The sequence below is a fragment of the Epinephelus moara genome, chromosome 4, assembly GCF_006386435.1.
Source record: "Epinephelus moara isolate mb chromosome 4, YSFRI_EMoa_1.0, whole genome shotgun sequence".
NCBI classification, from domain to species: Eukaryota; Metazoa; Chordata; class Actinopteri; order Perciformes; family Serranidae; genus Epinephelus; species Epinephelus moara.
Window position 1 is genome coordinate 35,643,668 of NC_065509.1, and position 16,237 is coordinate 35,659,904.

Genomic DNA, 16,237 nt, shown 5'->3' on the forward strand with positions numbered 1-16,237 from the left:
CACTGTCAGAAATCTAGCTCAGGAGCAAAGGTAATACAGCAAAAACCACACATAAATGCTCACTTTTTATTATGAAATTAATCACTGATCTATCATTGATTATCTGTATGTTCATAGTGGTGTCAAATAAATGTGACAAAAACAGAAAATAAGAAATGTCTTTTTGTTTGTTCTCTGACAGGGTCATGATAATCAGGATAGCCAAAAAATCCCCCATATACATGGAAAAACATCATTTCTGAAATGATTGGGTGTGAATCACTCTCACTATCTGATTTACCATTTATAGAAAAAAAATAGCTTACATTCTTTGATACAAGACAATTTTGTGGTTAAAAACATTTTAAGCACTTGGTATAAAATACGTAAATACTATGGGATGGTGGAATCCTTATCATATCTTGCACCTGTTGTTAACAACCCTCACCTCCCTCCCTCTTGCTTAGATACTGGGTTTAAGAGATGGAGGGAAGTAAGGATAACTAATATAAAGGATCTGTTTGATGGACTGGTAATGAAATCATTTTGTCAGTTGAGGACAGAGTATGGATTAGAACAAACGCACTTTTTTAGATACTTGCAGCTGAGAAGTTATGTTCAGTCTGTCTCCTACTACAAGAAGAAGGCTGAGATTAACTTTCCTGAAACATTGCTGCTAAAATCCGTCTCTGTACATAAAAAGATATTAAGTTATTTGTATGGGGAACTTGAAAATGGGAAAAGATTGATACTGATGTCAGTAGACGGTCCTGGGAATTAGATTTTGGGATTACAGTAAGTAAAGACGAATGGGAAACAATTTTATTGAATGCAAAAAAGATAAGTTGCTCAAGTCTGTCTCATGAAATACCTGAAGATCATACACAAACTTCATGTTACGCAGTGTATTAGATGCAAATATGATCCTGATTGTACCACAATCTGTCCAAATTTGTTGGTTTGCAGCAAGGCTATGTATTCTTCAAAGATGGATTGATCATGAATCTCCAGATGTTTCACTGTGGTTTGAAAAGTTTTTGAATTTAATTCCACTGGAAAGGTTATCATACATGATTAAAAACAGATTGGACCAGTTCCTGCATACCTGGCAGCCAGTCTTAATCAGTATAGCAGCTGAAGTACAAATTGAGCTACAGAAGTACATGAACATATCAATACTGAACTCTAATAATGTATTCACGCATGTGATCTGTGTATGCATGTACGTATATCTATGATGATGTCTTCCAGTGGGAACCATGAACTCCCAAGATGTCATCTTTTCAGTAGTTATTCTGGTGACCTCTTTATTGTGGGGTTGAGTGGTTCCCAACCAGAAGGTGATGATACAGAAGAATTACCTTACTCCTAGTACTGCTTCCCTTGTGTGAGAGTGAGAGTGTGAGTGTGTTTGTGTACTTGATTTATCTTGTTATTTAGTGTAGGTTAAGTGTTCGTATTGTCCTGTGTTTGCGTATGTATCTGTTTCCCTCAGGGTAGGGGTTGGTGTGGTGGGTGGGTTATAGTGTATGGTCATAGATTTCATGAATTTCAAGAAGAATTGTGTACAATTATGTCCTTGTTTATGACTGCTGTCCTTATTTGTGAATCTTTAAGATGTACACTTGTCATGAAATACTGATCAGGTAATAACAATAAAAATATTAAACAAGGAAAAACATCAACAGTGTCTCAAACAGGTGTGAATAATCAAAGTGCCGCTGATGCACAGATTCAAGTACAGATTATCCTTCTGTGTTTGAAGTATTCCACAAAACAAAGGAGAAAAATGTGGCTTCAAGGCTCCAGAACGTTCAAGTTAAAAGCCAAAGAAGTGAGGAGACAGTGTAGGTCATGAGGGTGGAGGCAGTCTTTGTTGTAGGAGAGAAGACAGAAGTCATATTTTAAAGGACAATGAAACCACGGTTCACAACAGTGAGGCAAGCGAGCGGGGACATTCAGTATTTACAATGTGCAGAGCGGGTGCAGGAGCCTAATGGCATCGCATTAAAGACCTCCTGTAAAAAGGGACTTGTTAAATGAACTGCTTCACTTTTAATTATAGAGGATTCACCCAGAAAGGCTTGGCAGAGCACTATAGCATTACTAGCAGAGAGATAAGAAAAGGATCTCAACAAAGCCACCATGGAAATCTGTTGCTGCCGACCTCTTTTGATCGTCTTACATCAGAAACGAAGATTTTTCATAGTTCTTCATGAGAAAGTTCAAGTGCGTTCCAGTAAAAATAAACAACTGGACGTCACATATATGCAAAGGAAGAACGTTGGAGCAGGAAAGAGCCCCACTTGAACAGACAGATTGATCACTCTGTGCCATATGGCGTTCCCAAATATATTTCTATAAAACTTAAGAAGATAAATGTGCTGCTGAAATACACTGTTGCTCACCATTTTTTCTCTCATTCCCCAGCTGCAATAGAATTTCTCCTGCTGCTGCTGCTGTAAGAACAGAGTGGGCTGGGAGACAGAAATCCCAGCATATAATTATGACTTTAACTGATTTTGCTGGCACCCACTCCACAGAACATCTGAATAATGTTCTCAGTAGAAAATGAATCATGTTTTCAGCTTTCTTCTGGCCTATGTCATGATCTCTGAAAGTAGGAGAAAGCTGAAGTTTTTAAAATATGTTTTATATGTGATGCAAACTTTTTTTCATTTTTAGATTCTTTTGGCACAACTTGTCACTGATTTATATATCGGCAACACATTCCAACCCCCAACTCTTTAAATACAGATAGTTGGTCAGTGGTCCTACAAGTATAATTACGATGTTCGTTTGGATGCACAGGGCAACCCGGTCTCACTCAGATGAAAAAAGCTGTCCTTTCATGTCAGCATGATACATGGGAAAACATAGCCAAAATCCAGGGCCAAAGTCCAAGTAGCATGGGTAGGAGAGGTGGCGGATGGGTGCAACAACCACCAATTTTCACCTGGGAGGCTGGTGTTTGCTTCCTGTATGATTGTAAAGCCAAATGTTGTTCTTTTTTCCTAACCCCAACCACGTGCATGTGTTGGTCAAACGTAACCACGCGCGTTTGTGCCGGTGTTACACCGACGTAGTACAGTAGAGACTGTATGCAAACTGTGCATTTCCTGTGAAAACAGAAGTGTATTTTAACACAAAATACATGTAACAGGCTAGAGTTGACACGTCGTCCCAGAATGCCAACAACCAACACCTCAGTGTACCTTGCATGTCATATCTTGACGTGGAAAGTCCATGACCAAACATTGAAATGTGATGAGGACGGAGTGAGAATGTGTTGCTCGGGGACATCGTGTACGTTTCCGCTCATTACATAGTGTCTTTTCAAAATAAACTTCCAATGCGGGTTTACATACAACATTGATTTTTGATTTTACATGGGACACAAACAGTGGTTTCCTGGGTGACAGTCCTGACCCATCTGTCCACCCCTCCCCTCTGCCAACTGCGACCGCTGCTCAGAGAGTCAAATAATGAGGCAGTCCAGTGTGTCTCTTAAAGACACTAAATGGTGCCTCGGTAAGTGACACAAAGGGCCACTGATCAAGCATTGGTACTGACATGTCGTAAGTAAGCACGTGTTGGTATCTGACCAGTGTTTTGAACCAATATATTCACAGGGTAATCACCATAGAAATAACGTCCTTGGCTCTCAAAAGAGCAAAGTTAATTGATAATTCTCTTTTATTTCATCACTATCAATTAACCCCTTTCACAATAAGTAGTCATGTGATCCACTGTTAATATTACAATATATGTATCAGAGTTGCTATAAGTAATTGGTACACAACAGAATACAAACAGAGATCCAAATCTGACTTCTTGCATTCAACATATGACACAGAGAAACAAGAAAAGACTAATTATAAATATACTTCTAGTAAAAATGTACAAAGAAATTTAGTTATATAAAGAATCACTGAGCAAAAATTCAAGACAAGAAATATTTGGAGGCCTGTGGACAAATAGAGAAAAATGGTCTGGATGAAAATATATTAATCTATCCCTGTCAAAGTGACAACTTAGGCTGTAGCTCCTGGGTCTGATAGGCCGTTACCCATGAATCACTGAGCGATCATATGAGCTGGCTAACGCTAAATCACTGTGCAACATTTACCCATAACGGCCAGGTGAACTAGTTAGCTAACATTTATGTGCTATTGAAACCTAATGGCCAATTAGCTGTATTATTATTTCAGGTGTAAGGACATTCTTGTTGGTAACACTGGATCGTTTTTTAACTTTTCAAGTCGATGACTCTTAAACACCTTCCTCCTCACAATCCACAGACAAATGTGCAGAGGGGAGGCTAATGCACTTAGCCATGCTACAACAACATTATGAAGATAATTATCTCAAGTGCAACTCAGTTTTTATACAGTGTAGTAGGGGGTCCTTGCTCCGTCTCTCTCTCTCAACTAAAGACTAGTTCACATTACACGATTTTCACCCTGATTTTGCGTTGCAGAGACTATTGTAATCTTTTGAGTGTTCATAACTGGCGACGTGTGTTTCTGATTTATGACAAGATTTCTCCACCGAGCCCTCGCTGACAGAGCCCCAGATAACGCGGTGACGTCACCAAACTTGGAGACGACACATCGTAAAGGCATGGATATTCTTCCCAGTGTTGAATCAAATCTGCCTCTGGGGCCTGGGTCCAAACACAACGTGCTCCCCATGATCCTTTGGACACCGCCATTGTTGTTGTTGCTTGCCGGCTCAGTGTTGCCAGATCTTGGGAGAGAAACAAGCAACCAGGGCAAGCCCAAAACGAGCGACTATCATGCCTTTAAATAACTTATTAGACGGATATATATAGAGAAAGGTGACGTTTAGAGAGCAAGCCCAAATAAGCAACTCCACTTTAGAAGCAAGCCCAAAGTCGCGGCTAACAAGCAGACCTGGCAACCCTGCGGCTTGTCCTCCTCACATTTCTTCTATCCTCCTGCGTGCTGACGTGGGACGTATCCCGCCTGTCATTGGCTGATGCTCTTTGTCAGTCGTGTCACACTTCTCCAGTTTTCTAGCATGCCAGATATCCAGTCCCAGTCTCAGACGAGGGGGCCACTTGCTCGTAGGCTTGTTCACACGTGAAGACTCGTCGTGGCAGACTATCTGCCGACTCACCTCCGACCCAAGGTGGCTCTCAAGATCCTCTGCCACGTCAAAATCACAGTAAAAATTGTGTAGTGTGAATTAGGCTTAAGGGGTCCTTGGTCTGAAAAATGCTGAGACCCCAGCAGTAACTAAACCCACATATTCACAGTCCTTGTCTTTGTTGTCCTTTGAGTAAATATGAACCTGATAAAGAACCTGCACTTGTTGTATTTCTCTATGCTGTATCCATGTTCACAAATTCAGTATGAATGTCTGGAATTTTCATCGCATGTTTTATCATTTTTCTGATTTAAAAATGCCTGCAAAAATCAATATGGAAATCACTGTGTTCTCAAGCAGTGAGACAATCAGGATATGATTGATTAGGACAATGAATTTAACAGTACGTTTGTGTTATTGTGTAATCTGCAGTGATTCAGGCCTCTGATTGCAGGAATATTAGATGTTCAGCTTTTGTTACATACTTAACATCAATGAGAGTCTACAAGTGTTACCCAGCAGTTATGGCTGAGTTTTGTCTTACGCTAACAATAATTGGATGGTAAAATGTTTCTTTGAGAAAACACAACCATCCTGTCAATCTGAATCACAAAGTAGCTCTGCAGTCGAAAAACTGTGTCACATCCCTTCCAATTAAACCGTCAATTCATCATGCACAGGCTGTGATTTCCCGACAATGACGGACAAATCAAATCCGGAGAAAACTGTCATCTAAACAGCAGCGATCAGAACGTCCCATCCTAAAAAGCCTCAACTCAATCTCCTTAGATCTTTTTCCTCTTTCATGTCTTTGGTGTGAAACATCACAGGCGAGCTGAACATGAGCGACCTTCATGTGTTTTGCTCGTGTTTTTGAGTCTGAAGTTAAGATTTTTTTTTTACCTTTTAGAGCTGCTATCTGCCCAAGTTTCCTACAATACTTTCAATATTTACCAGCATCTGTAATTAAACTCACTTAAGGAGCAGATTTGTTTTTCGCTGGTACTATAATTTCCGACAGAAATGTCAAATTATTCTGCACTGATTGGCCGGCTCCGCTGACTGTCTTTTGACTGGACGTGTCTGATGGAGCTTCAGCCGCAGAGAATGTGGCAGAGTAGCTCAAACAGCTTATCCTTAAAATGATTAAGCTTCTCTCTGTCTCCATCTCTGTCTCTCTTGTCACTTTCAGTTCCACATTTCTGCCTCACTCTCTCCCTCTCTCTCTTTCTGGTCTAATTCCCTCTCCAGTGGGAGTGACATGTCTTGTGGGAGGGAGTGTGTAACAGTGGGAGTTAATTTAATCAGCATCATGCTTGGGTAAGGCAACCATTTCTCAGCCAGTCCACTTGCTGACCTCCAGGTGTGTGTGTGTGTGTGTGTGTGTGTGTGTGTGTGTGTGTGTGTGTGTGTGTGTGGAGGCAGGAGATTGACAGGAGGAGTCGATTGTATCAGCTCACTGTCCCAGGAGACCACAACTCTGTACTCTCTGTACACCTTGATTCAGCTCCCTGTGTCTTCAGTCTGAGCTGTTAGACGTGGGTGGTTGTGGGTCTCGAGTATCCAGCAGGGGTAATATTATGGGATGGCAGCGGGTATAGCTGTCGGAGTCCACGATGACAGAGTATGTTCTGTCTTGTTTTGTGAGTATCTTGGCTTTTCTGTGTGTTTGTGTGTGCACCAGAGGGGGGGCTCGGCATGGTTGCTGTGTTTTGTAGCGGCCTCTGCACCTCTCTGTGTGAGTCTGCGAGTAGCCAGCCAGTCACTATCGAGGTTCATCTGTGACGTGCAGCACATAGGGGTTTTGTTCTACCCTTAAATTGGCTTTTGGATGGGCTGAAATAAGCACAGCATGAGGCATTACAATCAGCACTAAGTGGTAACACAGCATGAAATAGTATAAATTAGAAATGCACAATATTGAAATGGTTTCCAGTCGCCAATAATTTATCTCGTCATTTCAGCTGATACTCTTTTTTTTATCATTCATTTCATGCAGTAACACAATCTGTCTATTTTCCACCAGCTGAGGTGACTTATTAAGTGTTACTCTGATGTGTGGTGCAGATGCAGACATCCAGATAAACACTGAATTAAAAACTGTCTCATAAACGCAACACCGTTTCAAAATGTCTGCAAACATATATGGAAAAGGAGACGAGCAGAATTGCTTCCACTTAATATATAATAGAAACACGTATTCCCTAAAAATATATGTCGTATTACTGGATTGTGTCATAATCCATTTTAATAGTGTAATAACTTTATTCATATAGCACCTTTAAAAATGCAGTTTGCAAAGTGCTTTGATAGACAAAGCAAAAACAGAAACAGGATACTGAGATGGCAATATAACAACAGAAAACAGTCCCAATGGTACTACCAAACATAAGCAAGACAAAGTTATGGTAACGTTATGATGAAGTTAAAACAAGAGGGGAAAAAAGCAAAAATACAAGACACAAAATGTCAATATCAATAAATACAAATAAAAAAGGAGAAAATCAATAAAACATTGGCAACCTCCATCCATCCATCCATCCATCCATCCACATCCTGTTATCTAGGATCAGGTTGTAGGGGCTGAGCAAGGTACTCCTCATGTCCCTCTCCCTAGCAATGTTTTCAGCTCCTCCTGGGGTATCCTGAGGCGTTCCCAGGACAGATGAGAGCTATAATACCCCCCAACATGTTCTGGGTCTGCCCCGGGGCCTCCTACCAGTTGGACGTGCCTTGAAGACCTCTGACAGGAGGCGCCCAGGAGGCATCCTGATCACATGCCTAAATCACCTCAACTGGCCCCTTTCGATGTGAAGGAGCAGCAGCTCTACTCCAAGCTCCTGCGGGATGTCTGACCTCCTCACCCTTTCACTAAGGCTGAGCCCAGCCACCCCACAGAGGAAATTCATCTCCACCGCTTGTATACGCAACCTCATTCTTTTGGTCACTACCCAAAGCTGATGACTACAGGTGAGTGCTGAAATGCAGATGGATGATAAATCAAGAACTTTTCCTTCATGCTTAGCTTCCTTTGGTCTGACACTGTGTCCCGATACAGTTGATGCTGTGCCAAACCACCAGTCCATCTCACACTTTGTTTACCTCACTCGTGAACAAGATACTTGAACTCTTTCATTTAAGGCCATAACTCTCTCCCAGTTTCCCAGCAGAGAACTGTGGCCTCAGACTTGGAGGTACAGATTCTCATCCTGAGCACTTTACACTCAGCCGCAAACCCCTCCCATGTGAGATGGAGGTCACGGTCTGATGAAGCCAACAGAACCACATCATCTGCACAGAGCAGAGATGCAACTTTCACCTCACTGTAAAACAGGTGTAAAAAAAATCCGCCTGGCTCTTTGTTTTTGTACAAATTAAACTAATCTGATAGAACACATAACAGGTTCTGGTAGAGGTATTTTGTTTCCTGTGGATAGAGCACTGACAGAAGTCACCCATTCATTTGTGGACTCCTTTTTTTGAAGCTTCAAGTTCGGCATTTCGGGCATCACCATCCTGGGTTTTTGGAAGACACTATCTGCAGACAGCAAGTTACAGATACCGCAGCCACACTCTTAATTATGCATAACTTTAAGCCTTGATAAAATGTAAACAGGTGAGTTATATGAAAATTCACCCCCTGTACAGTTGTCATGAAGGGGTCAATTACCTGAGAGACCAAAACTGTTTTTTGTATCAGGCTGTAAACATGTTTATTTATGCTGTTAAATTTGGTACTTTAACATGGGGATCATTGGGATTAAATGGCTTCTGGAGCCAGCCTCAAGTGGCCATTCAAAGAACTGCAGTTTTTGGCACTCCCATGTTGGCTTCATTTTCCTGCCCCAGAGGTTGCAGCTTCAGTTCGAGTCACTATGCTCACTCTTTCCCCCTGTTTCCAGTCCTTGTGCTAAGCTAAACTAATAGGCTGTTGGCTGTAGCTTTGTATTCAGTGAACAAGCACAGAAGTAATATAAATCTTCTCATCTACACTTGGCAATAAAGCAATTAGGTGAATTTCCTGAAATGTTGAAATTTTCTTTTTAACAAAAATAGCCTATTACTGCCAAGGTGAATAAAAAAATTCATCGAATTAAATTAATCATCAAATCAGTTCTCTAAACCAGTGCTATAAGGCATAATAAATACTACAAGTCCAATATAAAGAAAAACATATACATACCCTTTGGACTATTCATTCCAGGTAGTGGTGGGTAGGTTACTGAGGAGGAAGTGGGTATTCTCCTTTATATTCCCATGGCTTTTTGACTGATAAGTGGGTATCCTGTGAACAGCCAGAAAAAGAAGTGGATATACCCCATACACCTGTATATACCCTCCACTACACCACTGATCCCAGGGGTTTGTGATTAGGGTTATTGATGCGACTCTCATTTATAGCCACATTCCCACATCCTGTCTCGTCTACTAATTTCCTACATCACCCACAATGCTCTTCAGCCACCCCCACAGAACATGCCAGACTTGTATTCAGCTGCTGTAGAATTCATGTGTAGGCGGAGAGAGCAGGAATAAGAGCCAGAGTCGCAGTTTGAGAGCAAGGTGATTGCGACTGATGGTGGAGAAATATTGTTCTCTGATAGACTGTTTCCTGAATGACTGTCAAATGTCAGTGCAAATGATTAATCCGGATAAAAGCTTTTTTTAAAATTACATTCTCAGGGGCGGACACCAAAACCATCAGTATTTCTTTTAGCTGTTAAAGACAGGTAAAATACATCCACTGCAGCTGCATTAGGAATATCTTGTTTATCACAGTGTCTGTATTTGGCCAGAGAAATAAGAAGTAAAAACCACTAACCATAAAAACTGACACATTAATGCATCACAAAAAGCACTACATCTGCATATTATTATACTTACCATTATTAGATAGTATACACATTGCATTTTGAGGCCCATGTTTTTCCATCAGCAGTCTGCAAAGATGAAATTCAGCGCTACTTATGCCAAGCACATTATGTTCGCAAATGGACAGGGACAGGGAAGGAGACGGAGATGGTTTGATGCGACATCAGAGTATGTAATCTTGAGTTTGTCTTAGGCTTTGGCGCACAGAGGAGATGTTTTACATGTCTCCTCTATCGCTGTCGTTTTGAGTTCAGGGAATCCTTTTAGCTCCTTTAATCATTGATGATAGATATACTGTATTAGACTCTGGGCTGCAGTGAACAAATAGATTTTTGGTTTTGACCCGCCAAAGTTCCTGTTTTGGGAGTGGCAGTAGTTTTCTTCTGTGTAATAAATTAGTAATCTGGGTAAGCTTGTCAAATCAGACTTGTTGTTCTGTTAGATAAATTAAACTTTGATGAAATCCACAGCTTTCAGCAGCACATTATTATGAGACATGCGGCTGAAACATTTTATCCTCTCTTGGAGAAATGTGTGTTTTCAAACATGTTGAAAATCCATTTCAGTTCAGAGTGCAGGTTTGTGTCATTTAGGACTCCTGCATTTGATTGTAGTGCCAGCTTAAAGGAACAGTGTGTAAGATTTAGGGGGATTTAGGGACATCTAGTGGTGAGGACTGCAGATTGCAACCAGCTGAAACTTCTCCCAGTTAGAATTCCTTCAGTGTTTCCTTCAGAGCCAAATTATCCGCCGAGGTTTCATGTTACAAATCAGTGTTTCTCTTCTGCAGTTTGGCACATCACAAATGCACTGCTGGCCCAGCACCTGCTAATGTATGCTCACCTATATTCTGTGCTAACTTAATGCATGCTCACCTTATTCTGATTTGGACGTTCAGGCGGTTTTCCCATGAGCCGTATTATCCGAATGATCAAACATTGAATAAACAGTTTCACATTAAAAAAAATAAATTAAAAATTAGTGTTTTTCTTCTACTCTCGCAGCAGAGGGTTTGCCAACTACAGTGGCCTATGTGAAAACACAATGGCTCTAGAGCCAGTGTTTGGTTTGGTTTTGGTTTTTGTCCGTTCTGGCCTATTGTAGAAACATGGTGGTGCAACATGGTGAAACAAGGACCCACTCCCTTTGTAGATTTAAGCCCAGTTCAGACCAAAGATTCACAACAAGACAAGCAGCCTTCGAAAAACCTGCTGGTTCACACCAATGCAACTAGATGAGATGGTGTATCATCTCTATGCAACAACTCTCTGTACTTCTGTTCTGATTTCCAGCTTTTCAGCTTTTTATTTTGTGGCCAAATATAATTTGTAGCTTCTTAAAACGTTACTTAGGGTAGTGATAGTGAGATACTGGCTACAGTTGCATTTGTAGTGGTGATGAACGGCGAAAAATATAAACACAATGATAAATACGGCACAATAATATTAATAACCAGCACTAATTAATCAGTCAAAGAGAATGTGTGTGTGTTTGCGAGCAGCAGCAGTGACCCACCATCCAACACCGGCACCTGCCGCAGCAAGCGAACACGCCGTCTGCGTTCATTTTGACTCGAGAAGTGGACTTCCGTACAAGCCAATTGGCTGTTGAAACAGGCGACGAGCTTTACATTCTAAAACCAGCCACCAGCGATTTGACCAGCTGAGTTGCAGGCGACACCATCAGCTGGCTTGAGTCGAGCTCTGACCGGCCAGTTCGCAGCTTTTCCTGCAACATTCTAAAACAGTTTTGTCTCGTTGAGAATCTTTGGTCTGAACTGGGCTTTAAACGGCTCATCCTGAGGAAACCAAAGCTCAATGATTATTTCCAGGTGATTATACACTTAATAAAATATACTTATTATATTCCATTCCTGCCATTACATCCCTCTAAATCCCACACACTGAACCTTTGATCAAACAGAGCTGGTTTAGTGTCATTTTAGGACACCTGCATTTAATTATAGTGCCGGTCTAAATCCACAGTTTGGAATCACTCTTTGTTTTATTCTTCCTCCTGCATTCACTGCTTCTTCAGCATCCACCCATGATAATATATTGTCTCTGTGACCTGTTGATTCAGATCTATTGCCGTCTTCTGCTGGGTGCTGTCTGGTTTTAATTGCAGCCGTGTCCTGTAACCTCCCCTCTTACATGTATTTTTCAGATTCACTGCCTGTGTAAATCTTTTGAAAATTGCTGTGTGAACTACCCCTCCTCCTCCTCCTCCGCCTCCCACTCACGTAAGGTCAAGACTGTTTCCTCACAGACTGGGATTGAAGTGCAACAGCACAACCTGGTGGACATAAATTTATCTGCTCTAAATGCAAGAGGAACTGAATGTTTCTTCTATGTCTTCCTGTTTATTTATGACTGTCTGTAGCATATCTTTTGTAGATTTTCTTCAAATGCCATGCCTGCTTCAGCTTTGAAATTCTTTGCTTGTATTCCTCTTCTTGTTCCCTTCCTGTCTGTCTTTGTCTGCTCACCCTTCAGTTTGGTGATTTTTTTGTCTCTCTCTCTATCCACCTCCTTATTACCCCAGCTCGTCTGTCTGTCCACCTTCACGTCAGTCCTCTCTCCATCCTTTATCCTCAGCTCCTTTCACACACTTCATATAGGCTCCTTGAGTGGGTGATATTTAATGCATTAACAGCTGGTGCTTGACATGGTGTGCTTCACGCAGCACAAACTGTTCCTCAGCAGTACATATTTGGCAGATGACTCATTATATCTGGATCCTTCTTTTTTTTTTTCTCCAACAGCTAACTGATGATGTGATGCAGTAATGGAGCATCAATAAAATTGCAGCTGGAGGAACAATAAAGAGTGGGAGGGTTTTGCTTTGATGTTTTTGACACGATGGCAGGAGCAAAATAAATACGGACGTAAATCCATTCATCTACGATGTAAAGCATCGCCTATCATCCAGTGTTGGAAATATTTATAATAATGTCACTGAAGCCGTCTTTTATTTGGCCGATAGCCAAAAAGGTGCAATCAGAACTAATGATGCCTTTTGTTCTTATATATTAAATCACAGTTTTAATGGAGTAATGCAACATTTTGGGAAACACATTGACTGTGTTTATTTTCTTGCTGCAAGTTACTGGTGATGAAAGATTAAGCTCACTCTTGTATCTGTCTATTGAACAAAAAAGCTACATGCAGGGAACATTGCATAGCTTAAAAACTGGTTGCCGTCATCAAATACCGCTGCTTTATCAATGATTTCGGCGTCAGACACTTGACACCAAAAGCCTTTCGCAGTGGTATCATACGCCGCTGGGCACCGTCACTTTGAAACCTTGACAACAGACGTCAAAAGCCACCTTTCACAGTGATATGATACGCTGCCAGTCAGCCGGACAGCATGTGTCGCAGCAGTATGATATATGGCTGGAAGGCATCAGATTGAGATGCTGCTGGTAATGATGTTACATAAGGAGTTGGAAAGTCCCTATGGGGCAAGTGGGAGCGGGGGGATGGATCCAACAAACCCTGGACTTTCACCCAGGAGCCCGTATGAATGGAGAGCCAAACCATGATGTTTTTTTTCTAAACCTAACCACATGCTTTTGTTGATGTCCAGGCGTTGGTTGCCACGTGCTTTAGATGCGTAAACCTAACCATGTGCTTTTGTTGAGGCCTGGCGTTGGTTGCAGCATCCTGGAATGTCAACAGCAGACACAAGAGGATACCTAGCGTGTAATATTTAGTCGTGAAAGGCCACTGACAAAGCAGCAATATGTGGCATGAGAACATGTTGGTGGGAAATAGCTCACTTCCAAAGCTCACTATTTAAACATCTTATATCTGACTTGTTAAAGGAGCTGTATGCAACATTAGGAGTATGTCTATGACTCAGAGTCTGGGGTGGGATCACCTGCACGTGGCGGTGGCTGAGCCGGCAGCTATCGGCAACAGTGCTAACTCAATTAACAGCATTAGCAACAGCAACAGTGCTGACTCACCTAATATGGTTAACCTGGGAGGGAATTGGAGGGTGGGTGTTAGACTTCCACAACGACACCAGAGTGGAGGCGATTTGCAAATTTGTATTTCCAAGGATATCAAAGACATCACCCGCCCTACTCTGCCTTACTCTGGCTCAGATTGGCCTACCCTAACATTGTTACCCTAACCCTGATCAATCACACTCCCCTTGCCTAAACCTAACCAACCTAACCAAAGAAGGCAACAAGTACCAGCCAAACAGAGGAAGAGCAGGGTGGGTCATGCCCTCGCTCTCCCAGGAAATGCTGATTTGGTGGGGGGTACACACAGGGACTCACATGCACAAACTTGCACACACTGCCTGACCATCTACAACAACACACACAGATGAAGCTTGACTTCATCCTCTGCTCAGGATGCCATTACTCCACTATATCTTTACACTGCAAAGAGTGTTTTGCTGCTATAACCATCCTCTGAATGTTGAGGACAGCTTCTTTAAATCTATATAAAAAACATTTTAACCATTTATTCGTTATATTTAGCTATTAAACTTAGCTTGCTAACTAGTTTTCAAACATTGTCAAATACAACATGTACTGTTAGGCTGTTGCAGCTGACTCAACATGTGCATACACAAATATTTTAATCCAATTATCAAATGTATTTCCACACTCCCTGGTAACTGCGGAAGTGCACCAGCACAAGTACGCCTGGTTGGGAATTACTGGAGCAAGCTACATTAGGCTTTGGCTACACAGGCAATACCTCTTAGTAGAAAGAGTTTTGTTCTTTTCATGTGATTTTTGACAATCAATCCTGTAACGCAGCAGTTTTTGTTCTCTTTAACGTGGTGCAAAGGATCCAGCAATATAAGGAAATGGTGAGGGTAGATTATTGTGGTGTAATGTTTAATCATTCCTAATGTTAAACCACATAAGATTGTTGTTTACTTATTGTGAGAGAGACATTAGATTAGAACAGATATGAAAACATGATACCCACCCTATCTGTGTCTGAGTTTCCTGCGTGCACTGAATGTCAGAGGATGTGTAGCATGTACATGAAACATGATATCATGTTTGCTGTGCTGCAGGTGGGAGGAAGTAATCTCATTCTGACTGTTGCATGATGGATGTTCCCCCCACAAATCCAAGGATTCAGCCCTGCCCCGTGTCAAGTTCAATCCCCAAAAGCCGTGACATCTCTCTTTCTTTCTCTCTGCTGTCTTTCCTCCTTCTCACTGTATTTGTGTCCTTGTCCATCTTTCTTTGTTGTTCCTTCCTTTGACTTTGTCTGTGTTCTTGTCACCATATCTGAGGAAAGCCTTTTCTCTGTTCTCTTGTTTTTCTATCATGGTATCCAGTGAGTGGTGGGGGTTATGTGTGTGTGTGTAGTTGGTGCCTGGGGATTGCATGTGTGGGGGTGAAGAGTTTAACCCCTTAACACTCAGTTTTACCTTTTATTTCCCCTTAAATAGCTTTAAGGTTGTCGAAGTCATCTAATTCTACAATCTGACAATTAGTCTGTTCTGGATGAGCTTGTTTTGTGAGCTGAACAACAGCACAACATGAGTTGATGCCCTTGCAGCCCATGAATACGTTCCCCATAGACATGTATGGCAAAAGAGACATCTGTAAATCAGTGGATACATTTTTTTAAGCGTCACAGCCATGCAAATTGACTCATTTCACCATCAGGATTTGATTTGTTTGGTCTGATAACATTTGGAAAGTCTAGAAGAGCCACGTGATGAAATCTTTTATCCGCATTTAAGTTACCAGAGTGTGAAACCAGCTGTTTGACTGGCAGAAGTTATCCACTAGGTTGCACTCAGCAGAGCTCAGTCGCCGTTACTGTATGTTCACACCAGAAGCTTCCAAAGGGGCAAAGTCTGTCGCGGATGCCCAAGAAGTACGACTGTCAAAAATATTTGTGGCACCTTTGGTCGCTCTAGTCACTCATCACGTGAATCATTGAACGTTCGATCGTGCATGTCAATTTAAAGGAGCCAAGCGGACTACCGACTTGAAAGCAACGTAGTTGCTGCTTGCTGTTGTCCAGTCAAAAAGCTCATAGTTGGCCTACAGAAAGTTATGTTTGGTCAATGAAAACAAAACGTATGTCATCCCATTCAAACCAAGCAAGGAAGACTTGCATGCTACGTCGCAACATTCGCCTGCAATTCTCTCCTCTGTTACTAACATTACACACTTTAAACTCACCAGACCAACCAACTACGTCCGCGACACGGTTCCAAGCCTCATTTTTTTTTATTTTGGTCTCTGTAACCAAACAGCAACACATTATAAATGACT